The following is a 25,057-nucleotide window of genomic DNA, read 5'->3' on the forward strand; positions in this document are numbered from 1 at the left end:
ATATATATATACATATATATATTATATTATTATTATTATTATTATTTATGCATTTAATTGTTTGAAATATTTGATTTTATTTTCAAATACATATTTTTTTAAAAATATTTTATAATAACTGACTCAAAGGATAATGAAAATTATAAGTCATAAAAGATATCAAAAATTTCGTTACTGTGGACCTATAATTTTGTGTATTAATCACGATAATGCATAAACAAAACGGGAACAAAATGTTTCTGGTAACAGATTTTCCAGTCAATAAAATATGAATTTTGATGAAATGACATCTCTGCAAATAATGTGAGTTCGACTATGACTATATAAATGAAATGCAAAGATTTATTGAAATTATATTTTCCTTTATTATTTTATTTTATCTTTTAGAGGTGACCGGAAGTGTTTCTTGATCAAAGTATTTCCGACTTTTATCATCCAGAGATGCTCCTAACACAATATCTTACTGCCGCATTCCCCAAGCATTATTGGAATTTCAATCTAATTATTGGCAGTCTGTTCAATATAATTCTGGTGTTGAGGAAAGAGGTTTCGATTTTGTGATGGGGGATATCAGTAAAGTTGCAATTTTCCTCCGATTATTATCATATTCTCGCAACTAATTCCTCGACAACTATTATTAAAGCTCTTTTCAAATGAATGCTTAAATCAGAGAGCCTAAAAGGTACGCTATTCTGGTGGGCATAGAAGAATTACTAAAGATACGTGACTTATTATGATACGGTGTATTTTATATTTTGTGATATTTTATCTTTATAGAGATATATTTTATTGATTTCTATGATCATGATATGCTTTATTTTGATATATTTTGCAATTTTATATTATATCGTGATATATTTTTATCTTTTAGAGGTTATATTTTGTGAGTATATATAGCATATGAGTGTATGTTTTCTAGGCATAGAAGAATTACTAAAGTGACTTATTATGATATGATATATTTTAAATTTTGTGATCGTGATATATTTTATCTTTATCGTGATATATTTTACGATTTTGTATGATATCGATAAAAATTTTATTTTATTTTTAAGAGGAAGTGTTTCTCGATTTTCTAGTACTAACCGGCTTTTATCTTTTGAGACAATATCTTACTGCCGCATTATTGGAATTTCAATCGAATTATTTGCAGCATCGAATATTGTAATTTTTCTCGTACTCTCGCAACTAATTAGGTTAACTATTATTAAACATATATTCTAATGAATACTTAAATCAGTAATCGCAAACATAAATACTACTGGGTATAGAAAAAAGAGGTTTTTTTAAAATGATTTATAAGCATAAAATTTATTTTTTGGTCTCATGTAAATAGAAATTCTCGCACTTCAGAACGAAATTAACGGTTGCTACAGAATGACTAAATGTAACAAATGACAATTGAAAATTTGTTTGACAACCGATCACCACTTTTTTTCCCCAAAAATGCACCCCGCGTGCATTTTTTAAATATGGAATTATAATATTCCGAAAATTACTTTATTTCCAATTTTATTCATAAAACTTTATTCAATTTAGCCTTGCAATGATAACTATATTTTGAAAAATGCTTTTCAGGAAATAATTTACATTACTAATATTATTTGTCACGGAAAAGCCATCCCTCTGAATATTGCTGTTAAAGTGTATACCAACTTCACCTAGGTTCCCTAAGATCAATTGACTTCTCTAATAATAATATGCTCCCAACTAAGATATAAGCTTTTTGTATGAAATTATATATATTGTCCCTTAATAACCAGTTTTAGTGCGAAATGCTATATACCATATGGTTGTGGTGGAGGAGAGAGATCAAAGGGAGCTTAAATTATCGCATTTTAAAATCTTATTAAAACAACATTTGATTTTAACTACTTAACCAATAATTAATTGTTTGTTAATTTCAACCAATTTTATTCTTTGATATTTACTAAAAATTTATTGGCCTAAATATGCTAGATATTACCTTCATACTTTTGTGTTAGAAAGACATGAAAACGCTGCAAATGAATAAGATTTATAAATAATTTTAAATGTGACTGTTTCTGAAACATGGGTCCTGGGGGTTGTTTTTTGCTTATTTTTCAATTAGTATTTAAAAAAATAGATACATCTTAAAATTTTAAATATTCATGAAGATTTATTAGAAACAATACAGATTAAAGGAAAAAAATTGAGGAATACTATTATGAAGCAATCAAATCTGTTACTTCCAGAAAAGCGACTTCAAGAAAAAAGTTATTAAGTATAAATGTAGTGTAGGAATTAGAGAATGTGTACATATATTAATAATAAAAATAGAAAAGTGAGTGTTAAAAACAAAAATTTTACAACATAAACTCTCAAAATTCAATCGTTTGAATAATATAATTAGTAAGTCTTGCTTCTACAGAAAAATGACAGAACTGTTATAATCATTTTTATACAATAAAAGTGTAGCAAAATTCAAAGTGTTCCAACTTTTTTTTAAAATCATACAAGAAACCTGCGAAGATTTGTTGTTGGCATGTTATTAAAATGGTTGAAATAATATTTTTTGGAAGCAAAATACTTGCCAACTTTTAATCTGTCTCAAATTTGCATGTAATTACTTCAGGATAAGTTTTGAATATATTATTTTTCATAATTTAAAGTATTCGCTTCATAGAAAACATTATTTACCTGCCATGACTCTTGCATAAATGCAAAAAAAAAATTACATAACCATTTGTTAACACAAAAAAGCTTGGAAATCATTTTGATTTTTTAATTTTATTGAAAACTATTTATTTTTTTATAAAATTAAACCTTGAAATTTTAACTTTTTTATTAATTATATAAACATTTACACTTGGATTAATGTTTGAAGAAAAAACATTCATTTTTACTTATGTATTAAATAGTGTATTTACGAGATTAATGGAATTTAAACATAATTCTTTAACCCAAACATTGTTGTAATAGTTATTAAAAGATTAAATGGCTAAAAAAAAAACTCTTTATTTTTTTTCACGAATTTTTGTGCAAAATAATACATCCAATTGTTTTTTAGACTGTAAAATATCTAAGTATGTATCATTTCCTCTAGGAACATAGATATAATTCAAACATTTAGAAACACAAGAAAACAGTGCTGTAATATTTATTTTAACGCCAAAATTGATTAAAATAGCCAAAACGAAAGATTCCTTTCTTTGCTTGTTTTCAAATATTTATACTAATTTAAAACATTAAATATCCAAATGAAGATAGGATATACTTATGGAAATATTATTATATAAAATACCTAATATACCTTAATACTTTATACATAATAATACCTTAATACATCTAATATAAACAATATATCTTAGGTATATTGGCATATTAGGTATTAGTATTAATATCTGTATTTGTGTACCATTCATTTGTTTTGCTTCATTACCAAAACGAAATTGACATTTAACAGTTTTTGGTAGGCAGTAAAAATATCGATCTAATATTTCTTGTAGGTATCGAAATAGTTCTCAAAAATTTATAAATGCAATAAGACATTCTATTACATTTTTTTAAAGGTTAAAATTGATTAAAATAGCCCATTCTAACGATTCTCGTATTATTTTCAAAATATTTATCCTCCATTCAATAGTTTTTTGTAAATTGTAAAAATATCTAAGTATCTAACTTTTCTTGTAGGAATCCAGATAGCTTTAAAAAAATTCAGAAATGAAAGCAATTTCACTCACAGAAATGTAGGATTTATTGATAATCAATATCTAAAAAGAAAGTAGCTCACGACGTGAAACTTAGTCACGTAACGGAAAACAAAAAGTAAGAAAAAGTATTTTACAATCTGTTTGATGCCGTCAGGGATCACTTTCATCAAAAAAAACAAAAAAAAACTTTGTTGATGCTCTTTTGAAATTTAATATACGCTTTGTATCGTATTTTTCACTTTGAGAAAATAGATTTTAACAACATAGTAAATAGATGTTATAGTCATAAAATTAAAAACACTCTGTAGAACTGTAGAATTTAAAAATCGGGGAATTTCGCAGCAATTTTACCTTGCGCCATAAAAATAATTCAATTCCTTGTTTTTGGTTTTATGGTGTGGCTTCAAAAATGGTTTTATGGTGTGATCTTGAAAACAAAATGTTTTGATAGTATATGAAAAAGTTTTCTTTGAAACTTGACTGTAAATACAGTCATTAAATGTAGTTTTTAGACTTAAAAATTCTAGTATGAATAACAACACACATTATTTCCTATATTTTGAAATGTCCTTAATTTTTTAAATTTATTTCTTAATCACTCTTAATCAAATTTTAATTAAATCAAATCTATTGTTAATTTTTACTAAATTTTTTTTATAAAAAGCTAATATAAATATTTAATTCTTTTTTCAAGCAATGCAACGATTAACTTTTTTTTATTTCTATGCAAATGTAAAACTCATTAATTGATTGTTGCGACTAAATCGAAAACAAAATCTATTTATAACTCTTTATTTCTTACCACAAAAATGTGACATGGTTATACTAATTCACACAGTCTTTTTGGCGATCACTCTTCCCCAAATTATTTTCAAATTTAATTTTGGTGGTTGGCTTTACTTTTGGCTATGTTATCTTTCAATAAATCGCCAATTATGGATCTCTTCCTACGCTTTTAACTGCCCGTTAGGAATAATTCACTTGCTTTTCATTCTTAATTATTGGCGATTGGACTGAGAACTTCGGGATCTCCGTCCCAGCTGTTTTATCTTTACAGAAATTCAAGATGAGAGAACAAGAACGATTCTCTTGATTTCTTTAAGGGAACTTCTTTCCTTCATTTAAAATTTTTGGAACATGACCATGTTCATTATAATAATATTTACCTAATGAATTTGTTATTATAAACGATTTTATTATTTTTTTTTCTTGATAAAAAAATTTTAATGTATCTCAAAAATGATACTTAAATTCTTCAAAGAAACCTATACAGTAAAGAATTTGGATTAAACTGCTGCGAGACTATTTTAAAACTTTGTGCCATGATAAATTACAACCTTCTGATTTCGAAGCAGTTTATCAAATAAAAAATTCAAATATTCAGTATATAATAATATGCTTTAAATATAAACAAGATTTAGTAAAAAATAAGCTTCAATAATTCCAAAAATATTTCTTAAAACATTTAACAAAATGGTGGCTCTTGACTATCAAGTATCTGCACTAATTCTGAGAAAAAAAATTATTGAATTATTACAGATAGAGCCAATAGAAAATATGTTTAGTGTAATAATTGTAACTTTTTCATATTATAATGTTTTTATGTAGAATTACACTCTGTTTTGACTTTAGATATGGTACTTCACATACCCTGATTTGACTTGTCCGGATCATTCGTACAAATTTTAAGGAATGCTGATTACAGATTTGAAATAAGGTGGGATTTAAAAACTGGTCCCTTAATGTTAAATGACTCAATTTAAGTTATGTACTAATTTCAATCAAAAATTAGGAACTCATTTCATCAGTCCTTGGTAACTTAATTAACATTTGATTTTTATTTAATTTTCATTTCGAGAATTGAATTTTTAAAATGTTTTCTAAAAATGTTGAAAAAAATAAAATAATCTTAATTTATCCTATCTTTCGAATTGGTTATGGGCAATTTAAGTACACAATTCAGTTGTTCATAATTCAGAATTGCAATAGGATATAAACTAAAACTAAATGTATCGAACATGCTTATCTAAAGCATTTTGTTTCGGTAACACATTTTCTAGATAATTTTTTGTAATTGATACATTTGTTCACGCTGGATCATTTTCTTGGGAAGTTTAAGTAATAAAAGTAGTTTTCCCTTCCTGCATTTGTAACGTTCAGCATAGAAAACAGCAAATGTCTTTTGGCACATTCCCAAACAAATTCGATCGCCTCTTATACATTTACGTATTTAGTGTCAGTGTAAACATGTCTTGACATAAAATAGAATTTTATTTTCATAGAAAATTGTTTTTAGTATATCCGGAAGGCAAAAAGCTGTTTTGGACGAAGAACGTTTAATCGACTTCGTACACACTTTCTTCTGAACGATTATATAAGAGGAAATGGATAATAAGCTGCGCATTTTTATGACTGGGACAATTTAAGACATAGTTATGTTAAACAGATGCTTCATTATCTATAAAACAAAACTGTTTCGAAGATAATTTACTCTAGATTGCTGCTTTGATATTCGAAGTGCCTCAGATAAAACAGCTGCCATTCGTATGAGGTAAGACAAATCTTATAGCTAAACAGATTTTATTTTTTGGCATCAAAGATGTGCTTTAAAAACAAATAAATTACACATTCCCAAAAATTGTTTTGAAGACATTAAGCTTGGCACTCCATTGGAAAACGTGTCTAAGAAACAAGAAATCTTAAGATTTTAAAATGAATTTATTTCTATACTGCTCAGAGCTATAAATAAATAAATACGTTCACTATAAATAAATACGTTTTGTTGGACTTGTTAAATACAAAAAATGCGAAACAAAGTACCAGAAGTCACCCTTTCCAAATATTTAAATAATTACATAATTATTTTTGTTTTTTACTTTTATTTATTTTGTATTTATTTATTTTTCATTTTTTAAAAATTTTTTTTGATCCGTTATGGCTCAGGAGACTAAGCGTTTGCTTTCCAATGAGGTAAACAGGGTTCGAATCCCAGCAATAGCTACGAAGCCGACCACAGTGCTGACGTAAAATGGTAGACGGATCATGGGTTAGAGTCCCCTTGCCATCAGTCTAACCGTAGGAGATTTTCGTGGTTTTCCTCTCAATATAGCGCATCAAAAATCCAATAAAAAAATCCTCTACTAAGGCAAATTTCTCCCAATACTTAATTTAGGAGTTCCCTTGTCTTCCGCTTTGGGTTCAAAAAAAACAAGACTACGGAGTTGAAGATTAGTAATCGTAAACCCAAAATATTGGGTCGGCTGTTCAACGACGGTTACAAAAAAGTTATTATATCACAGGATTAAGTAGATAACAACAGAACCACATCAGAAATATTCTATTGTTAAATTAAGTGAAATTTCTTCAATTTTGTCAATTTATTTACTATGTGTATTTAAACTCATCTGGGATGAAATTGAGACTTTCTGTTCTGTCAATACAGAATTAATATGAGCTGAATTTATATGCTTTATACGGTTTTGTCTTAAGTGCTAATAGTTATCAATATGCATAAACCAAGTATAAGTAAAAGTCAAACCTGTTGTTTTTTTATGCGCACTAAAGGTATAAAAAATATAAATAAAATGGCTTATTTTATAGAAATATATCTGTTTAAAATAGAGAGACATTTGTTGATAACTAAAAATATGTTTGTAAATTCTTTTATTATGAATCATATAATATTTTCAAGTATTTCGAAGTGAGTCAGATAAAAATCAACTTTTGATGAGTTTTTTAGAATAAACCAAGAAAAAAGTAATTACAACAAATATAAATAAATTAAAATTAATAGATTTATAAAAATAGTAACTATACTCCGAAAACTTGAAGTTTTTAAATGTTAGAACATAATTATAGTTAAAAAAGAGCAATTTGAAAGAAAAAGCTGAAATTTTTAATAATATTTTATGTGACTAATATATATGATCGCTTGTAATAAGTGCCAAATTACTGGTGTTTTTAAAAATGTGTCTAACTTCTACATTTAATCTAATTTATTAATATTTTAAAAACTATTACTTAACTAAGATTTAGTAATTTTATGACATCTGAGCGTTTTTTTTAAAACTATAGCAAATTGACAATGTTTTTAAAAATGAGTAATAGTTTAGACGTTCTTCTAAATTATGTTTTTGATACAATTTTGTAGCTAAATATACTTAATTTTATTAATTTTCGTGAGATCCGTACATAAAAAGAAAAATTGAAGTAAAATATTATTAAAACTATCTAAATTTTCTAAGATGAATTTAACATATAGGCCTTTATCATTAATCATATACAAATTATTTCTGACAAAAAAAATTTACTTGTTTCTTTATTTCGAAATATCAAGTATCAAAATATTTTTATTTTCATGTTTTTAGTATCTTTATTATTTCTTATTATCTTTATTTTAATTTAAGCTGAGTAATACTTAATTTAAGCTGGATATTTAAAATAAGAAATTTACTTGTTTCTTTTTTTAAAAATATTAAGTATCAAAATATCTTTATTTTAATGTTTTTAGTATCTTTATTATCTTTCCTTATCTTTATTCCAATTTAAGATGAGTAATAATTTAAGCTGGATATTTAAAATATTCGATAAATTTTTTTTAATGAAAATGAGTATTTTCTCCCTTCTCATTATAAGGTATTAAATAAGGCGTCACGTACTACTTCATCTTTAATTGATCCTGATGCATACAATTTGTTGAACAATAATGATCGGAGAATTTAAAGTAATTATCAAAACCGATCTTATCATCATTATATTGATCGCGTACTGCTTTCTCTAAGAAACAACTAAGCGGGAGTACTCTTGTGGGTATTCCAATTTAAAGCTACAAAGCAGTCTAACAATTGTGAAGAATAGATTCTCTTGGATTCCCGCATAATAATCACAATTTGCACTGAACTGGAAATGGACAAGCAAGATTCTCTCCTTCATTGCAATTATCATTATAAATGATGCAGCGAATACAAATGAAGCTGAAATGATTGTTATAATGCATTATTTGAGTGAATAACTTAGAGGACTAATAAGTATAAACCGAGTTAGCATCTTGTATACAGTCCCTGGCCAGACACACTATAAGATTCTATGTAAAATCTTAATTATCATTATACAGCTTTAATGTTTTTACGTGACTGAAACCGGTTTGCACTTGTTTACGTTAGTATATCAATTGGTTAAATTAGACGATATATAATATAAATTCTACGATTGGATAAATTAGACGATACATTATTTAAATATATCAGGTATAATAATTAGGCCGAGATATTAGATGCACAGCAGGTTTTTAATAATTACATATTTTGCTCGAGTTTGAATGCAATATTTAAACATACATGTAATGGGTTTTTATTCAGGTGATTCCTCCTATTTGTTCTTACAATTTAAACCAATTGATACACGGACGTAAATAACCGGTTTCAGCAGCGTAAAACTCTATAGTATTACTTGATAATTAAGATTTCACATAGAATCTTAAAGTGCATCTAATAATTTGACCTGGGACTGTAGGTAGCAAAACTACTGAGCGTTAGGCATTAAATTATTATTTATAAAAAGATATGCAGCTATTTAAAATAAATTTGTTTTGAAAAAACTGAAACAATACAAACGATCACAAATGCTTATACTGAATACTGTTATGCTTAATATAATTTGTTTAATTAAGAAAACTAAAACTTGATTAGTAGCTATTTAAATTAAATTTTGTTCTAAAAACTGTTTTGAAAACTTTTTAAAGATGCAAGTAAAGTAAGTGTGCACAGATTTAAAAAAAACTGCCATGTTTGCTAAAACTAATGCTGAATGCTTCTTAAAAGAAAGTCAGCTTAAATTTTGAAAGACCGTATGTTGTGCAATTCAAATTTAAGTACAGTTTGAATATGAAAGCAATCTTATTTTGCCAAAATAAATGATAACTAATTTAATTTTCGCAACAATGATGAAGAATCAAGAAGATTTTGAAACACTCATAAAATAATTGAATGTTTCTTAGTTCTAAATACAGCTTAAATAGCAATTCTGCAATTCTCTGTGGTGTTACAGTTAAAGTTTGAAATTTGACATTCTATAGAAGACATTGCATATAATGCCTGAAACTAATCGGCAATATATGAAACGATTCATGTCTGCACGTTTCCTAGGCTCTCTATAAAATGCCAAATGAGAAATTGGCCAAGTGTGACTCCGATTCGTTTCGTATATGACCATAATGCAACAAGCTGGTTTATTTTAATTACTTTTTTACAAATGACAATTTTGTTTATCTATATAAGAAAAGTTTTGTTCTAAACAACTTCCATTTTTTTAATGCATTTTGAATCTTTTTAATGGCACTGTCATTATTTTTCAGAATAACATTTATATCCTTGAGGAATTCACGTAATTTATATAATAGTCTAATCAGGACCTTCTCTTACTTTTCTTAATTAGCATTTACCATTCTATAGAATGCCTAGGTATTATATACAATGCCTCGGGAAAGTATGCAGAAGTCTCATATTTCATACTTTGCCTAAAACGCCCGGCTTTACATGCAATGCTTATACTTTGCTGGGACTTATAAAGTAAAATCAACGAGTTTTTAAACGGCTCTTTATTAGTTTTTCTAATATTTTCCAGTTTGACTCATTATTCTTAAAGCAAAACAAAAATTATGATTCAAATAAAATGGATACATTTATTATAAAAATCACGTTCTTCAATTTATATAAAGCTTTTTAAAAAAATTTCAAGAAGTCAGCTTTTTATCCATTAACAATAAAGGCATAAATGCATATTTAAAACCAATCATATAAAATCTCTTTAGCAAGGTCGTCACTAAAAATATACTTCCTCAAAAAGTAAATTGATTTACGTTCCCCGAGGTAATGCATAACTTTGTCCAGTTTAAATAAAAAATTTGCATCTTTCCTTTGCAGATAGATTTTGCAAACTTTTTGCATCAGTTATTAGAAATAATTAGATATTAGGAGCACTAAAGCATAATAAATGCTAATTTCACAGATTTTATTTTTATCAAGGGTTTACTTTTAACATCAACGGTTTTGAAAAGCTGAGAAATAATTTTACGCATGGAAATTCAATTATTTTGCTTCAAAAATCTATCTGCCTTTATTTGAATTAGTTTAAAAAGGAAAATGTGAACTCTGATTCAAAATTTAAAAAATAGATTTGGAATCTATTCTTAATTAAATTCACATGATCGAAGAAAGAAGCAATTAGGTAAGGCTTATGAATAATTTATAACTTTCTCATTTTCAATCTTAAGTAATCAAAATCAATGAAATATATTTAAAGGCATTTATTTAATAATAATTTAAATGCAAAGGAAATATAGTTTGAAATGAAAATGTTTGTTGTTTTAAAAATTAAGTTAATTTTAAGTGCAGAAAAATAATAATAATTAAATTGAGTTAGTTCAAATAGTTTAAGTAATATTTACAGAAGATAATTTTTAATATCTATTGATAATATTTAATAAATTAATCATTTTATTTAATAAATTACTAAACTCAAAAACAAAATTTTTGCTAGACAATTTAAAATAAAATTTTCGTAGCAAATATATCTTACATAAAGATTTAAATGGCACGCTCAAAATATGTTTACATAATAAACAAGCAAAGTTATCTAATTAACTTCAAGTTTCTATTCAGTAATTAAACTGGTTTTGATGTCTTCAATCCCACTTTTTCCAATACTGAGTCATCAGATTTTTATAACGTTTTTTGTTTTTTTCTTGCTTGCATATTAATTTACATCTTATATTTTGTAAACGTTTTTGACTTCCTTCTTGGAAGAAATACTAAAAACATATGTTAAAGGCGGTGATTATTGAAGAACTTGAAATTTAAACTTTTCAACTTCATATTTGGCTAGAATACTAAAAACATAGATAAAAGGTGGTGGTTATGGAACACCCTGTAAAGCGTATGGTGTACATTCTGAATTATTTCTTAGTCTCTTTCTGTTCTCTTTCCGACTGGGTTGGAGCTTCAAGAATGTAAACTTATCTAAATAAAACTACAAAAGGTTTGTTTGATGACTCAAATATAGGGTCTTTATTTAACTTCAATATACAGTGTAATCTGAAAACGAGAAAAGTGGATGTAAATGAAGGAATACGTGACCAAATTCTAAAGTGATTTTGGAAGGAATTGGATATCCTACTAGAAGAAATAACATATTCGAAAGTTTTAAAAGCAAACGTGGCATTCATCGTCATTTGTTTAAGGAGTCTTAGGAAGAGTGTTATTGTGAAATGTCTTTTTTTTAGAAAACAAGTTTACTTAATTTCTTCTTTATATATATTTTTTTCAAGTGGAAAAGTAATTGGAAACTACAGGAGGCGAATTGTTTTTAGAATTTTATTTGTAGTTAATGTATAAATATTGATTATTAAACTATTGCTTTCTCTTGTTCAATACAGTGCCCGTATATTTTGGGAAAAGATATTAGAAATTGTTAGAACTTTTAGTAACTACATTATTTATAGTTACTAAAAGTACTACAGTATTTTACTACATACATTATTTGTAGTTAACGTATAAATATTGATTATTAAATTATTGCTTTATATTGTTCAATATAGTTGTTGTATATTTTAGGAAAAGATACAAAAACTGTTAGAAATTTAGTTGAAAAATATTTGAAGTATTTAAATCCATCTTTCAGAATTAGATTAAATGTTTTAGAAGTTTTGTAAGGAAGACCGAAAAATATCCACGCAGTCGAATTTGAATGTTTGAAAGGTTATTCAAAAAAGCCGAATTCTATGTTTATTTTAAGGCAAAGTTCACTCTGTAAACAATTTTATTTTTATGTAATTTAAGAAAAGTGTTTTGAACTAGCAGAGTATGGTAATTATATTATGACATTTGATAAGCATGACAGAAAAAAATAAAATTTGCTTGCTATATTTTTTAAATTAAATTAAATGCACAATTCTACCAATAGTACAATTTGTACTTTTATGACGGAATTTTTTATAAATTTATTGCTGTTAGAAAATTTAAAAATTTAATAATAGTGTTCTCAAATAATTTAGTGAGTAGAATATTGTAGTATAAATTTTCTCATTTTGCTAGTTTTATAAAGTAAGATATATACACAAAACTGACGTAATTCTGATCAATAAATTGTCAATCTATTCTACATTGTAAAATATTCCGAATCAAATTACCGTAAAAAGTACTTTTTTGACACTCTTGGTGAAGAATTCGTAAAATCCATTTTACTGTCAATTTTGTTACCGTAATTTTTACAGTAATATTTATTTAATTACAGTGATTCAGTCATTTTACAGTAAATAATTACAATAAAAAATTACGGCAGATGCAATAAATTTTTTAGTAAAAAGTAACTGCACTCAGGCTATCAGTATATCGTAATTTGATTCGGAATTTTTTCAGAGTAGCTTTTAATCCAATTTTATCACAATATGCTTGTAAACGATGCTTAACTTTATTTTTTAATCTTTACAAAAAAATTGTCTTAAATATTTTAACAGATTGTTGAAAATTATATCAAAAATAAAAATTAAAAATATGCTAATTGTTTGTTTAAGCATTAGACAGCAAAAAAAGAGAAGGAATTTTTAAGTATTCGCAATGTTATTTTCATCCTAAATTTCTAATTTTTTATTTTCATACTAAATCATATACATTCCATTAATAAAAAGACGAAAAACATTTTCTTCATATCATAGAATCTTTAATATATGACAACATAAATTTCAATAAATATATATTTCTTTTTTCAAACAGTTACTCCATTTCCGATAAATAAAATGATAAAAGTTATGTAGTAACTTAAATATTTTTCATGTTCGAGGGAACAATGAGACTTTTCTGTCTCTTGCGTACATTTTATGTGACTTTCACCAAATATTGAAGTGCAATGAAACTCAAACTGGAGAGAGGAATGTTTGTTGAAAACAAAAAAGGAAAACAACAGTGAGGGATGTACTTTCTATTTATCAAATTCTTTTGACTTTTATTCCAAATAAAAAAGAAGATTAAATATGATTCAATCCCTATTTTAAGCTGTTAGTATATCAAAGGGATTATTTATTATTAATTATTTGAAAGAAAACAGTGCTTTTTCAATAATTTTTTCGAAAATAAAACAGATGTAGAAACTCAGGATATTTTTGATATTTGAAATAAGAAATAAAACAAACACAAAAATCATTACATGTCTAAATAGGCGTAGTATTTTATGTTTTTATAGCATTTTATAGTTAAGTAGTTCTGGTAAACAAAGTTTTTAAATTAATTGTTTTAAATTAGACATTGATGAAACTTTTTATCTGTATTTTTGTTCATTCTAGAAGGATGGCGAAGACTTCATTAATAGACATGCAACACTACTGAAGAATTTTTTCTCTCTAAGAAAGAGAAGGACGAAGAATTTTTTTTTCTGTCAAAACCACTTGAAGTAGTAGCTTAAAAAATCCAATTTTAAAGTCCTCAAATGTATACTCAGAGCAATACCAGAAGCTTTCAAATTTATGTAGAAATATCTACTGAAATAAAATTGAGTAAGCCCGTTATTATAGGATATAAAACAAATCAATCAAATATACTTTCTAAAATCTCTTTATTGCATTGTTTAAAATTAGAAACAAATTGTGCCTCCAGCATCCCTGATGAAATTTATTTTAGTAAGTATATTTTAGATGCATCGACTGACATTTATGTAGATTATGTTTGTCATTCAATTGAAACATGCTTGTTCAAATCATTGAAATTAACTCTAGCCAAAATTAGTGTTTAGTTTATGATTATTTTACAGTCTTCATAGACTGAGAGTTTCGAATGATAATCCAGGTTGATTTCTTTGGTCCACTTTATCTCTTGAAAAATAGAGATTCCATTATCTCAAGAAAAGTAGTTCAACCTTCCGCCATAATACTTATTGATTGATAGTCATAGTCACTAGGTCATAGTTTCATTTTTTAAATTTTTTCTCTTCAATAATTTCAAATTATGCTTCAATACATTGTTAAGAATATGAAAAGAGTTTTTCATATTTACGTATTTTTCACTTTTTATAAGACCGTGGTAAGAATACGTATCAACAAATTCATTAATTTTTAAATATTGATGTAAAGCGATTTGATCAACTTCGGAAAATGCAAAGAATACTGACGAAGGGCTTTGTTAACATAAATAGCGGTAACATTAAAGGTTTCAATGGGGTCAAGCAATGCTTGTTGAGCAGTCTTCAAGGAATAACCATAAAGAATTTCTCCATCTACCATAAATAAAAATCACATCAAAATTCAGCCAATTCTTTGGCCACTTAATAAGTTCTGATATGTTGATAATTTCATCATTTAAGACGTGGGTGATGATAAAGTACTTTCTCATCTTACCTACTTACAGTTTCGCTTGTCTTCCGTTCCGTAATAGTTCTTAGAAGAAGGATGTTGATTGATATGCCTTTGGAGCATCACAAGAAAGACAGATGATACGCATCTACCCAACAATAGTTGTTAGCCTTTTACACGCAACATTTTCGTGATCATATTTTTTTGTGAGAGATGAACTCTGCATTGTGATATTGCAAATGAGTGCTTATTCTTGAGACTTCTGAAAACTTCCATTATTACACTTAGAAAAAATTCTGGAAAAATTACCTTACTTGTATAGTAAAGTTATTTCTGGTAAAAGAAAGCATAATTCTGGTAACGAAATTAAAATATACTGTTTTTAAACCAATGATTTGGAAATTTGCTATGGTAATGGTATACCGAAGATTCTGGATTTCATAATTATAGTTCCTATTATCAAGCATTTAGTAGCAATTACAAAACTAAATAGCAAATTTAATCAATTAAATACTTTAAAGAATCACTTTAAAATTACCAAAATGTTCTTCAAAACTGTCCACTCATTTTTACCATTTATTTGGTTGTTTGAACATTTTGACGCTTATGCCTTTTTCCGAATAGAATGATAATAATCTGATTACTTAAAATGGTGGTTTATTTAAATGATTGATAGGAGTTAGAAGACGGTTAATTATTTCTTATTCTAATATAATTTCTCAATTATAACAAGGGTTAAAGACACTAAACTGATGGCTTTAAATGTTTAATAAAAGTGTCTCAAAGATACTAATCTCAGCTATATCATACTATGGTGAATGCTTTATCCATGACTTATGGCGTAGGGGGATTTATTTATTTGTTTACGTACTGATGTGAGTTTCTCTGTAAATACAAAGAACGACTTAAAAACTCGTTTCAGTTTGAGTAACAGAGATAGCACAATTTCACGAAAGTCTATCCAGTCCAGCAGGAATATATATATTCAGTCTAATAGTGGGATTCGAACTCACTATTCAGAACGGTCAGTGGAACAACAACAGTGCACGAGGAGGTAACGATAAAACAACTATATATTATTGGGGCCTCCATTGCTGCCAAATTCTCTGATGCGTACAGGTAGTGGGTTCGATATTTTTTGTGCTGTTTTTCTCACTTGTGAGATGTTTGTTCTGCACTTTGGCAAGAGACAAGCCAATCTTTGAATTAAGAAGACCAGCCTGTTTATGTATCTAAACTAAATTTATTCACTTACGCACCCACTGTTAGGCTTTGATTCGCACCAATTACCTCCATTTTAAATAGCGTTTGGCGAAAAGGCCAGACTGCTGTAAATATAATTTTTAAAAAAACATCACTATTCCAAGTTTTTATTTATTTATTTATTATTACACGCACATGCAGGCTTGTGTGTTCTTGGCAACGTATGATTTATTATAAGTCCTAGAATGAATGAAGAAATTGCTCAGATTAGAGAAAGACATTATAAAGAGGAATCGATTGTAACATTGAGGTTCGATCCCATCCTGTCCCATAGTATAAGTTTTTCTATTTTGTTCTATCTGTATTTCAATTTTGAAGAGCTTTGTAACGAGCACACCATCCTGAGCAACAATAAATACAATTAGTAGATGGACTGTACTTAGACTTAGAGGTTAGGCAGAAGTAAAGCACATCGACCAGAGGTCTATTGTATCCAAACACGTGATCACGACTGGTGGAACAGTTTTATGTCGGAAACAAAGTTCAGTAAACATCTGGCAGGAATATCCTGTAGTTCCCAGGACTTAACACAATGTTATCCCAAATGCTCTTTTTTATGCACACCAGGGCTTAAGACCAGGGACTCCTTAGCTTGTCTTTGTTCGTCCGAGTTACGCCATTGCTCATGGGCAATTTTTGAATAGAGCTTGAAAATAGATGCCCTGGAGGATGTGGGAGAAATTCCCGAAGCTGGTTTAGGGCTACTGAAAATCGCACTTAAGCCGGTCCGTGCTAATTCCTCGGCTAACTCATTACCAGAAATGCCCATGTGCTCAGGCTCCCAGTGTAGGTATACCTTTTTACGAGGAGAAAGATCACAAAGTACTGAGAAACAATCGCATATTCAAGAAGATATGAATTTACACCTTGTTATTGATGGAAGAACAGCTTGACTGTCACAGTACTGTACTGTACTTGACAACCTACATACGTCACATCCCGTTTTACAGAGAGGACACATTCACACACTTTCAATATATGCTTTCGGAAGTTGTATGATTTATCGACCCAGTAAATCAATTCTATTAAAGTTTAACTTTGTTTTAATTTATTTTGTTCCGAGTGGCCACAAAATATTCTTATATTTTATATAACCAAGCATTATGTCTTGAAAGACAATATTTTAATTTGTAATTTTGATAATACAATAATTACAAAGACGAAGGAAGCTTTAAATAAAGCATTCTTTAAAATATGTTTGTAAAATTGAGTTAACTTAATTCATTTCTTACGATAAGAACACTTTCATGAAAGTGGTTACAATACATATGCTGACTCATAATTTCCAGAGTTGGCCAAAAATGTAATCGATTACATTTTTTGATTACAGTAATCAATTACTTGTAATCATGATTACAATTTTCAAATATTTTGATTACAGCTGTAATCATGATTACAATATTGATTACAGTAATCAATTACTTGTAATCGTGATTACAAAGTTTGATTACAGCTGTAATCATGATTACATAGTCGATTACAGTAATCAATTACTTGTAATCATGATTACAATTTTCAAAAAATTTTGATTACAGCTGTAATCATGATTACAATTTTGATTACAGTAATCAATTACTTGTAATCATGATTACAAGTAATTGCGATTACAAGTAATCACAACAAAAACGATTACAAGTAATTATGATTACAAGTAATCAAAATATATGATTACATGTAATTTGATTACATGTAATTTGATTACATGTAATTTGATTACATGTAATTTTGATTACATGTAATCCAATTACACGATTACAAGACTATTGTATTCTTATAAATGATTATATTTTACAGTAGATAGTAGAATGTATTTTATAATGATACATTTTGCACGTATTAACATGTACTGCATTTTGTACGTATTTGTATACGTACAAATGAATGTAACTGAAATGTATGTACATATGATTTTATCTAGTGCATATGTTCAGACATTTTAGTATCACACACATGTACATACACTTATATTGTAGGTATAAAATATATGTACGTATGTATATAGATAATAATTACGTATGTATGTGCAAACAATGTAGGCATGTACATTTATACACAATGAATATATGCATTTTATGCAAATATTTGTGTATGTAAAATGTATATCTATGTTCATGTACGCATGTATATACAAGTACTTGTGTTTGTACGAACATACATACATTGTCTGTACAATGTATGTCCCATGCATGTATGTGCAATTTATTTATGAACAGTACAATATATGTATGCATGTACAATATAGGTATATCTGTAGGATGTACAATATATGTATGTATACATGTACATGATATGCATGTCCAGTGTATTTATGTACATGTACATAATATGTTCATGCTCAATGTAAGTATCCAAATATGCATAATACATTTGTGAACTATTGTACGTACATTGGGCGTATTTATATTTCACATATATTCATACATGCATTCGACATGCATAACGTACGTACATACACACATTTGAGATGCATATATTGTACAGATGTATATACATATAGCGTACAGATGTATATACATATAGCGTACAGATGTATATTCATATAATGTACATATGATGAAATGAACATATAATGTTCATATAATGTACATATGTGTGTACATATACAGTACGTATGTGCATAAATATATTGGGCATAATTCTTTCGTACAAATTTTACATGTGTACATGCATGCTATCCCTATCTATGCATATGGTGCAATGTATATATGTACAATGAATGTATCCACACATGTACAATACACGTATGTTCCATGTATGCATATCCATATGTACTATATATGCACGTACAATACATGAATGTATGTACATACATTGTACATGCGTACATACATTACACGTATACATATGTACATTACATTTATGTCTAAATATGTGTACAATGCAATAAATAAAATGCATGTAAGTTAACTTTTAATGACTCAAGCAAGTTAAATGACAAAATCAAACGATATTTAAATTTAGTTTTCAGCTTTAATTGTTCTATATCATTTTGAAATTCTCTGAATAAAAAATTATTTTCAGGTATTTTCATGAAATGTTTGACAATACAGATTTATTTTTTTTATAACATAATGCATGATTCATAGAAATTTTTTAAATGGTAAGAAAAACGGTAAATTTTATGTGTGGAATTAATATTTAGAAATTCCAAATAAAATTATCGTTTGCTTTCTAAAAAATATGAGGTCGAGTTTCATATACCTTAGAATAATTTTAAAACAAATTTTAATAACTTTACTCATATAAATTTTTTTAATGTATGCACAATGTATGTGTATATTGTAATTACATATATTTAAATGTACGCACGTATTTGTACATTACTTGTAATTATGTACATGTATACGTTGTATGCACATGCATACATTGTGCATATAACTATTTTTTTGTACATCCATGCATTACATGCGCATAAGTATTAACAAAGTATGTAGTTATACAAGTACATACGTAAGTTGTACATAAGTACATACTTTGCGTGCACATATATCGATGTACATATAAATATGCATGTATACATGTACGCATTTTATTTACGCAACTATGTGCATATATTGTACCTTTAAATAACATTTTTACATATTGTACGCAAATACGTACAATTTTATATACAAACGTACATTGTATATACGTGCTATTATCGTAAATTTATACAATATATGCACTTAAGTACATAAAAGCATGCAAACGCATAAACATTATTTTCATATACGTTCATACATACATTGTCTATGTATACAAAGATACAAAACATTGCCTTTTTGTACAAACTAACATACATGCGTACATGTATCATAAATGCATAATTATATGTACTAAGCATATGCGCATTGCATTAAGTATATTACAATATAATTATGAATATTGTACGTACAAACAACGTTTGTGCATACATTGTATGTATAGGAATCGCAAATTGTACGTTCATGCGTGCGTACATTCTATGTACATAAAAATATGTAAACACATGAATACTTACATAAAAAATTTGACTATAGTATACAATCGTAATAACTTGTAATCGTATAGTTTGATTACAAGTAATCACAATTACATGTAATCATGATTACATGTAGCCATATATTTTGATTACTTGCAATCATAATTACTCGTAATCGTTTTTGTTGTGATTACTTGTAATCGCAATTACTTGGAATCATGATTACAAGTAATTGATTACTGTAATCAAAATTGTAATCATGATTACAGCTGTAATCAAAATTTTTTGAAAGTTGTTTTCACGATTACATGTAATTGATTACTTGTAATCGTGATTACAAGTAGTTGATTACTGTAATCAAAATTGTAATCATGATTACAGCTGTAATCAAAATTTTTTGAAAGTTGTAATCACGATTACAAGTAATTGATTACTTGTAATCGTGATTACAAGTAATTGATTACTGTAATCAAAATTGTAATCATGATTACAGCTGTAATCAAAATTTTTTGAAAGTTGTAATCACGATTACAAGTAATTGATTACTTGTAATCGTGATTACAAGTAATTGATTACATAGCTGTAATTATCTGTAATCAATTACAGTTGTAATCGATTACTGTAATCAACGGCCAACTCTGATAATTTCCCTACGCGAGGATGAATTGATTGACTTTATAGTAATAACTCCCGATTAATTGTCTGTAATAACTCAATAAGTATTGCACTCTTGACTCAAAATCACCTTTAAGGGATGGAGGTTTCAACTTAAAATCTGTGTAATGAGCTTACGATGAGAAAAACTTCTTGCTAAAAACATATATTTGTATAATAAAGCTATTACTGATACAAAAACAGGAATTCGAGTTAAAAGCAAAAAAATGTATGATCCATATGTTTGATAATTCTTTTTTTTTAATAATAACGGATCATCAAGAATTCCACTTTTTAAAATTATACCAGTTATTATCACACATTTAGAAAAAATAGTTATGAAAATGAAGTGTAAAAATAGTCCAAAGTTACTTATTAATTAGTTACTTTTTGAGGCAAATGCTCCTTAATTGACGTATATCTGATATTCGACGTTGACTCACATAACCCCGAATGAGAGCATTGTCTATATTTTAATACATATTGTAAGTTTACCTAGGTGTCTCAACAAATAAATAAATAAATTCTTATCATTGGTCGGAAACAATTATCAGACAATTCAATCAGTTTGACCAAAAACCCTGAAATGATGATAACTTTATTATTAATTAATTGATAAATCTTTAAAGATAGTTATTTGGATTTCATTTCATTTTCCCTTTTCAAATTTTTCATTTTTTATTCACTTCTTTACTAGTCACCTTTTCGCTTTTTATTAGCTTCATTTTTAAACGATTTCATGCTTACAAGCCTTTTTTTCTTCCTAGAAGGTAAGCTTAAAATATAGTAAAGTTGAATAGATAAAATGTTTATAAATCACATTTCCAGTTGTTAGGTATTTTAAGAACAATAAAAAAACTTAAAATTCTCTCGAATAATGTCTTGAATATATTTAATTCAAATTTAAAAAGAAATCAACATCCATGATTGCTAATTTGTAAATTTTAGACATAATTACAACACTAATTTTCGTATAAATATGTGGTCAAATTAAGAGTTTAAAATTAAATGGAAAAAAAAAACTTGTGAAAATTACTACCGATATTCATACTATTCTAGTATGATCATGTATGAAAAATAGCTTTCGAATAACTGTAAACAAATTTTACTCTTATAAATAAATTTTAACATTATCATTAAAAATAGCTATACTCAGTTAGTAACTTAAATATTACATGCCTCGGATAAATCAAAACGTTTTTAAATTAAAAACACATCCATCATTGGTAAATTCAATTTGAGTACCAAAGAAATATATTTTCTGAGAATGATTTATACATACGTTCTCTTCAATTTTGCTAACAGAATATTCTCGGTTTTCAGTGTGTATCTCGTTTCACAAAATAATTCAATTTATCTTTTGAGAATATGAGTAGACATTTTATCGGGGAAAGGAGCTCAAGATAAATACATTATGCAACTCTTAATTATAATAAATGACGTCCAAGATCAAAGCAGTAGTCCTAATTACGTTTAAATTTTACTTTAGTGTTAAAAGCATTGTTATTCCTCGAGAATATACTAAAATGATGTGATTCTTTTGGAAATAATTTATATACGTTATTTTATTACACTCTTAAGTATGGCATCTATAGTTTTAGCATACAGTATCAAAAAAGAAATTTTATGAAATCAAAAAGTTTTTCTTACTTTTCAAGTTTACGTGACCAAAATAATTCAAATGCTAAAATTAAAAAATACTTCTTTAAAACAATACTACATTATGTTATATATATACATTTTTTTGCATTTATATTAGGGTTTCAATTTTAAAGAGTTTTAAGCAAAGCGTGTTTTGATATTTTACTAATTATTATAGCTCTTACTTCTTTTCTTCTCTCGTGTTTATACTTTATCTATGCAACAAAATTAAATTAAATCAGCAAATTATTCATTTGAGAATTAAATAATATTCATAACATTGAAAAATTCAATATTTTTTGAAAGATGTGTTTATATATATATTTTTTAGCAAAATGATTCCGTTTACCTCTCAAATTATGGAACAAAAAACAAATAAAATTAGATTGATAGGTTTTTTATTATAAACTTAATTAAACGCTCATTATTTTCCATTCGGAAATTATAATTATAAAATTACAATTAAACTATTTTTCTTTTCAATGCATAAGATGTGTTCCTTTAGAATTTTAGTGTAATATGTGCTGGCATCTTTATTATACTTTTGGTTTAAAAAATTTCATTTGAAAAAAGAAATACAATTTGATCAAGCTTGTTAACATCAAACAATATGAAAGTTTGTTCATAAGAGACACAGTGAATATAAGTATATATTGCATATTAGAATCAGATTATTTTTTATTTGTGTTTATCGTGATAATAATTTATCTATTTTACACTGATTTCACTTTAAACTAGCTATTGAATAATTTATTCATTTTCTTATACCTATCTCACTACAGTGAAATAATAAATAATTTATATTTTTAACACCACGCACACACACACACAAGAAAATTTAAAAAAAAAAGGAATTTTAGTTTCATTTATTTAAATTAAAATTTGAATTGAAGATAAATTTATTAACTGCACATAATCTGTAAGTAAATAGAACCCAATCCAATATAAGATAAAAATGCAAAGGTAGCAAGTAAAGAAGTAAAAAAAAGAAATACTAAAAGCAATATAAAAAATAAAAAAAAGGTATAAAATTTAACTAAGAGTCGAAAAAATACTAAAAAAAGATATGATCTTGTCATCAGCTCACATAATAATATCCTCAAAAATAGTGCTTTTTTATACTGTATTAAAGAAAAAACCAATGCAAAAAACATTAATAAAATAGTGAGAGGAGCACCAAAGGAGAAAAAGGAACGAAACCGATTCGAAAATAAAGTATTATCTATCAAAAGTTTTTTAAAAAAAGTACAACCGAATAGGTACATAAAAGCAAAAAAAACTGAACGAATGTCACGTACTTACAAACGTGATTTAGAAATATTTTTGAAGCTAATCTTCCAGTCTAAACAAACTAAATGTATCTCTCTCTCTCTCTGTATATATATATATACATATATAANATTATCTCACACTTTCTGTTCTCTTAATTTTTCGTTTCCAAACAAATTTTTTTTATTGCTTTTCAGTTACATGTAATTATTATTTTTGCTACGATCAACATTTTAACGAAAATATATATATATATATATATATATATATAATTTCGAATGGCGAAATTTTTATATCTTAATTTATGTGTGCTAAATGGCACCATATCCTTTCCAGGGAGCTTTCTTAAAATATACCACTTCCAAGAGTCCGAGAAGAAATGTTTTTTATTAGAAATTGAATATTGAATATGTATGTCCTTTTTTGAAAGAGAACAACATCTGCTGTTTAGGATTAACAACAGAGACGGACAAGATATATATATATATATATTAATCGTTTCCCAACTGACAATTATTGCTTGTTATAATATTAGCACAAAACTAAGAATTCTACTTGTTTTTTCTTACACTGTAAAAAACTCAGTGAATCTTTATTCACTATTTGGCGTAAAGTTTTGAATTATCCCACAGTTTAGTTAAATGAAAGATCGTCTTATTTCTGTTACGCTATAAGTTGTAAAGCATGATAGAAAAATACTTCCATGGTGCAACTGATTGCACCAAAATTTGGTAAACGACATAAAACTTTGACTTTAAGCTGAACGATATTTGTTTACGACGCCATGTTTTCTTTTCAACTCGGTCTCGGTGTATCGGGATAACTAATGCATGCAGTTTTAAGTATCAGCTTTATTATTTAGGTAGGTAAATGTCTTATTTGCATTAATTGAAGTTCATTTCTTTTATGTTGCCCTTTTAATTTTAGTTGATGGTATAAGACGGTTTGGGTCATGTCATAAAATAACATACTTTGGGCAAATAGTTTGGTGAATAGCATGAAAATAATAGGTTTCTTTAAAATATCTACTTTCGGTGCAGCCTTCTACTGATATTTGGAGCTAGTGATAATACAAAAATGTGGTAAAACTGAGCTCCATTATTTAGCCAGCAAATGAATACCAATTTTTGGAGCAATGCGAGTTGAAATTTTTAACACTGTAAAAGATAAAGTAGATGCTTTTGCTCGTGCCTTTCGTCAGCTATAAGGTTTCACTTGTAAATACGGTAATACATGATGAAAGTGTTTATTGTTCATATATTGACCTTTTTTGAAAGGACA

At 27.0% G+C, this 25,057-nt stretch overlaps 1 protein-coding gene and 1 long non-coding RNA gene across 2 annotated transcripts in view; one reads left to right on the top strand and one right to left on the bottom strand.

Moving 5' to 3' along the window:
• Nucleotides 1-25,057, bottom strand: part of LOC107456058 (uncharacterized) — a 78,135-nt gene that overhangs the window by 29,118 nt on the left and 23,960 nt on the right. The window lies entirely within an intron of this gene.
• The window catches only part of LOC139427025 (uncharacterized), a 95,745-nt gene continuing 76,448 nt past the window's right edge, over nucleotides 5,761-25,057 (top strand). The window contains exon 1 of the long non-coding RNA XR_011638159.1: nucleotides 5,761-6,225. This is a non-coding gene — a long non-coding RNA (uncharacterized lncRNA). The remainder of the gene's footprint in view (nucleotides 6,226-25,057) is intronic.

This window comes from Parasteatoda tepidariorum, chromosome X1 (genome assembly GCF_043381705.1).
Source record: "Parasteatoda tepidariorum isolate YZ-2023 chromosome X1, CAS_Ptep_4.0, whole genome shotgun sequence".
In the NCBI taxonomy this organism is placed as follows: Eukaryota; Metazoa; Arthropoda; class Arachnida; order Araneae; family Theridiidae; genus Parasteatoda; species Parasteatoda tepidariorum.